Here is a 6,021-nt window from a genome sequence, read left to right as displayed (position 1 = left end):
AGATAATAACATTAGTCAATCAAATGAAAATGACGTTGATGACGAAAATACTCCAGTTTTTTACAGAGTTGACACGACTGTTGGTGAAGTTCCTGACGCACAAGAAATACTTACTAATGAACCCCAACCATACGAAAACATTGAAGAATCGAATAGAACATCGAACTTTCCATACAGTAAAAAGAAAATCATTGAGTATATATATCCGGAACACCGTTACATCATTGAAAAAACATGGACGTTTCGGCAAGTCCCCGACGATAGAGAGGAGTCAAATAGTGATGAAAAAGATGATAACACTGAACGATTAAATGAATATGACGTTGATGACGCAAATACTCCAGTTTTTTACAGAGTTGACACGACAGTTGGTGAAGTTCCTGACGAACAAGAAATACTTACTAATGAACCCCAACCATACGAAAACATTGAAGAATCGAATAGAACATCGAACTTTCCATACAGTAAAAAGAAAATCATTGAGTATATATATCCGGAACACCGTTACATCATTGAAAAAACATGGACGTTTCGGCAAGTCCCCGACGATAGAGAGGAGTCCAGTAGTGATGAACAAGATAATAACATTAGTCAATCAAATGAAAATGACGTTGATGACGAAAATACTCCAGTTTTTTACAGAGTTGACACGACAGTTGGTGAAGTTCCTGACGAACAAGAAATACTTACTAATGAACCCCAACCATACGAAAACATTGAAGAATCGAATAGAACATCGAACTTTCCATACAGTAAAAAGAAAATCATTGAGTATATATATCCGGAACACCGTTACATCATTGAAAAAACATGGACGTTTCGGCAAGTCCCTGACGATAGAGAGGAGTCCAGTAGTGATGAACAAGATAATAACATTAGTCAATCAAATGAAAATGACGTTGATGACGAAAATACTCCAGTTTTTTACAGAGTTGACACGACAGTTGGTGAAGTTCCTGACGAACAAGAAATACTTACTAATGAACCCCAACCATACGAAAACATTGAAGAATCGAATAGAACATCGAAATTTCCATACAGTAAAAAGAAAATCATTGAGTATATATATCTGGAACACCGTTACATCATTGAAAAAACATGGACGTTTCGGCAAGTCCCCGACGATAGAGAGGAGTCCAGTAGTGATGAACAAGATAATAACATTAGTCAATCAAATGAAAATGACGTTGATGACGAAAATACTCCAGTTTTTTACAGAGTTGACACGACTGTTGGTGAAGTTCCTGACGCACAAGAAATACTTACTAATGAACCCCAACCATACGAAAACATTGAAGAATCGAATAGAACATCGAAATTTCCATACAGTAAAAAGAAAATCATTGAGTATATATATCCGGAACACCGTTACATCATTGAAAAAACATGGACGTTTCGGCAAGTCCCCGACGATAGAGAGGAGTCCAGTAGTGATGAACAAGATAATAACATTAGTCAATCAAATGAAAATGACGTTGATGACGAAAATACTCCAGTTTTTTACAGAGTTGACACGACAGTTGGTGAAGTTCCTGACGAACAAGAAATACTTACTAATGAAACTGAAACGTATGAAAACATTAACGAATCGAGTGGAAAATCGAACGTACCATACAGTCAAGTTGATGAACAAGATGATTTGATTTTTAGATCAGAAGATCCGGTTAAGAATATTAATATTCAGAAATTTTTAATAGGTGATAAGAATCATCCCGAATTTATGCTGAATAGAGAGGACATTACTGTTTTCGAAACTGAAACACCAATGTCGGAAGCACCCACTGCAGATCTGGATAAATATATTACTGATATGAATGATACTACCGGAATATATCCTGTACATGATGGAATAATGTTTAAACAATCACCAATGTCAATATCAGAAGAATATCCAACTATTCATTCGCATACGTTTGTAAGTAATAAAGAATCTAATGAGATGAGCGAGTTGCCGTTGATTGAAAAGGAAATGACTGAATATAACTATCCGTCAAAGCGTCACATGATTGATAAAACTGGGACTTATGGAAGTAGAGGTAAAGAGTTCAGGTGGAATAAGAAAGATGATAACATGGAGTCATCAGATGGATATGAGGCTGATGACGAAAACACTCCAGATTTTTATACAGTAGATACAACCACTGATAAACATTTCGACAAAGACGATGCATTTACTAATCGAACAGAAGATTCGATTAAGGAAATAGATATTCATCGTACCTTAATACGCGATAATGAATATGCAGATTCCAATCTCATTGGAGAAGCGGGTTACAATTCAGATATTGATTTTTCAAAATCTAATTTGATGATACAATCTAATAGAAACAGTATGTTGAATGATACGATACCAAATCAATATTTAATTCATGGTGTAAGGACTTTGCAATTACCTCCTGTAGTTTTTAAAGGAACTAGAACAATGGATTTGCCAAGTTCAGGAAGCAGTTTAGACACAAATTACACGAATGAAAATAAAATAAATTTCTCCCCGTATAGTGATAATAGAATTGAAGATGGAGAATCGAGTTATCATTATTATCCGAGAAAAATTCCAGAAATTCATTCTTATGGGAATAGTCAGATAGAGATAGGCCGTGGTCTCTTAAAGCCAGTTGCAAGTATTAAAAAACTATTTAGTCGTTCGGCAACTTTGAATACCGATGGACATTTGTTCGATAATTCACTACATACTAGTTTTTCACTTAGCGGAAAGAATATCAATCGAAATGTTGAAATTCATAGAAGTGCATCCGTGAAATGGCCTGCAAGTTCTATTGGTTATCATATATCTGATAGAAAGTTTGGTCGTATTGAAGGCGGTGGATCCTTTCGAATGAATTTAAATATAAGTGGAGAATCTTCACAGTCTGAAAATGATAACAGTAAATCTTTTATAACATCTCCATTTGAATATAGTGGTAACATTCATTATGACACACCTAGTAATCATATAGTTCATAGAGGAATTTTGCATTATATGCATCATCCAAAGAGAAAATTAATGAGTTTGGGTTTGAAGAAGATGTTATCGAAGCCATTTAAAGCGATCACATCACATGCCAATCATAATAAATCTCAGGGAGATGCTGAGGGAGAAAATCCAAAAATTTCATTAGCTAAAAGAATAGGTAAACGATTATTTTTGAAGAAGTATGCAAGTGGAAAGTCTTCTTCCTTTAAAGAAAAGCTACGCTCTCTATATCCCAAGTTAAAAACATTAGGTAGTAAGATAAAGCAGCATATCCATGATCCACATCCTGACACGAAGTCTCCTCCCGTTAAAATAATTGAAAAGTTAAAAAATAAATTGGACCATCGTCAGAATTCTAGCTTTACAACATTAAGTACAGAAAGTTCGCGATATACTCGACATCCATTAAAATACTTGAAAAACGTTGCTAATAAATTTGTCCGAAAATCTCATGTAGATGAACAATCTAAACCGCCGGGTCACGAGAAATTAAAAAATAATAAGAAGCTTATTAAAAAGGGTATCCATAAATTAAAAAAAATCTTTCACTGAAAATATCCAATTAAAATATTTTTATGAACTATTTGAATAATAAATTATAAATAGGATTGTGATTTCGAGAAGTCCATAAAATTACTCAATTACTGCAGCTTTGAAAAGAATTGCGCTATCCATTGAAATAGTAACAAGACAAGATATATAAACATTATTTTGAATTATTATTATTTGAAATTATTTTGAACCATTTTTAGTTTTCTAAAATTGCGGATTTCAGATAAACATTTGATTAGACATTTGATTTTTTTTAGTATTTGGAATTTCCAACTTTCTAGATTAACAAAACAACTTTTCATGGACATAACTTAATATCGTATAATTTTATTAATTGATAATAATCCGAAATACGGCATATATTCGTTATAAAACGTTATAAAACTTACTGTAAGCAAGGATGCTCAATAAATATATATATATATATATATATATTTTTTTTTCTCTCTTTAATATACAATTGCTCGAGATAAATGCTCGAACTTTTATAAAGTAAAGGGGATATTATTTACTTACAAGATAAATATATAATCTGATTTTATAAGTTATATATCTGATATTAAATAAATTTGACTTCATTCGCGAAATACTTAGCAAAGCATCCATAAATATTTAGTGAAGTAGTATATTTTATTCATAACAATTATTATATTTAAAAAATTATTTTATTAAAAATCGAATAATTATGTAATTTCTTATACTAAAATAAGTTTGAACTGCTAAAGTATATTAAATATTATAAAGACTATACTCCTCATATATTATAGAGGATAAACTACTTTTAAAATAGCTCTTTTCGTTAATGAGATATACATTGTTTATAATTAATAATAATAGAGACTACCTTAAATATGATTTATTTATATAATGTTGTGTAATCAGGAATAATATTTATTCCAAAAAAAATGATATCAAATGGTTGTTGCATTTAACGCTAAAAGGACTGATAAATTTAAAGTTTTTATGAAGTAAATATCCGTCAAAAAAGCAAATTTTTTTTATTTTTTTTTATTAAGTATTCAATATTTGCTTTCGAAAAATAGGTATTAAATATTTTTTTCAAAAATGTAGTTTTAATAGAATAATAGGAGTATGATAATTTGTTATTTAATATTATATTATTTGTTGGACAAGTTTTAACAAATGAGATGTACAGATAAGATAAATGAGAGATTTCAACAATGGTTATATTTTCTATTCTATCATAGTCGGTTATGTCATAATGATCATTTTGTATTCTATGATATCAAATATTATTGGAGCTTAAATAGTTTAAATATAGCATGTCATATTAAATTTGATAATACCAATCGAGAATTTGATATATTTTTAAAAAATTTGCAAATCTGACTTTTACAATTTTTTCATTACTAAATGATTAAGTTTACTAAATTTAAAAACACATTAAGTCGCTTCTTACGTTAAAAGTATTATAATAAGCTAATTAATTAAATTTCAAATTGGCTACTAATTTAGAGGATCAATTAGTAAAAAAGCCTTAATGTAGATGCCTTATTTTCATTAGATATTATAATTATATAAAAATTGTATTTAAGGTTTCATCGAGTCGGCTCTATTTTATTTGGTAATATGAATTGACATATTGACTTTTATTTTTATTTATAATTTATTGTATGAGAGATATTTATATAAACGCTAAGCTTAATATACTAAATAGAAGATAACAATATGAAAGGAATCATTGATAATTCTGACATTAAATAATAAATAATTAATAAATGTATCGAATTATTTATGCTACCAATATTAATAACTCGATCTTGAAGTGTTATAAGAATACTAATACAAATAATGTAAAAAACTTTCTGATTTATCTATTACTTTCATTAATATTAATGGTATTTGAAGGATCTCTGTGTTATAATTATTTACTTAAACAAAACGTACTATTTTAATTTATTGAAAATTTATTTTGATAAAATTAAAATTATTGTCAACGTTTTGATAAAAAGTTATATTAAGGTTAAATTTTATTACGATATCATCGAAAGGATGAGAAGTACTATTATGTTTTATATTCACATATATAGAATAAAAAATTTCCACTTGCAAAAATAATATACATATTTTTATAAAATTTGTCAATTTTTTATCGTCAATTATAGAAATTATTTAAAATTAGTATTTACTATTACGATATACAACTAATAATAAAAATTTCTAACGAGATTTTTCTAATAAATTAAGAGTTCATTTGATTTTTTTATTTTATTTTATATTGAAATTATTAGAATGTAACATGAATTGCATAGTTTAAATAATACTATTTCTTTTTATAAATTTTAAATGAATAAGTCATAATTGGCAATTGTACTAATAATAACCAGTATCAATATCGTTTAATAATTTATTGTTTATTTTCATAAAAATCGTTATATAAATAAAACATATTAATTGCCTAATCATAATTAGCTAAAATTATATAGAATAGTGGAATATTTTAAATATAGATCAAAAAAGTAAATTTAATAGAT

This window comes from Ceratosolen solmsi, unplaced genomic scaffold, assembly GCF_000503995.2.
Source record: "Ceratosolen solmsi marchali unplaced genomic scaffold, CerSol_1.0 scaffold10, whole genome shotgun sequence".
NCBI lineage: Eukaryota > Metazoa > Arthropoda > Insecta > Hymenoptera > Agaonidae > Ceratosolen > Ceratosolen solmsi.
Note: the sequence above shows the minus strand (reverse complement) of the source record.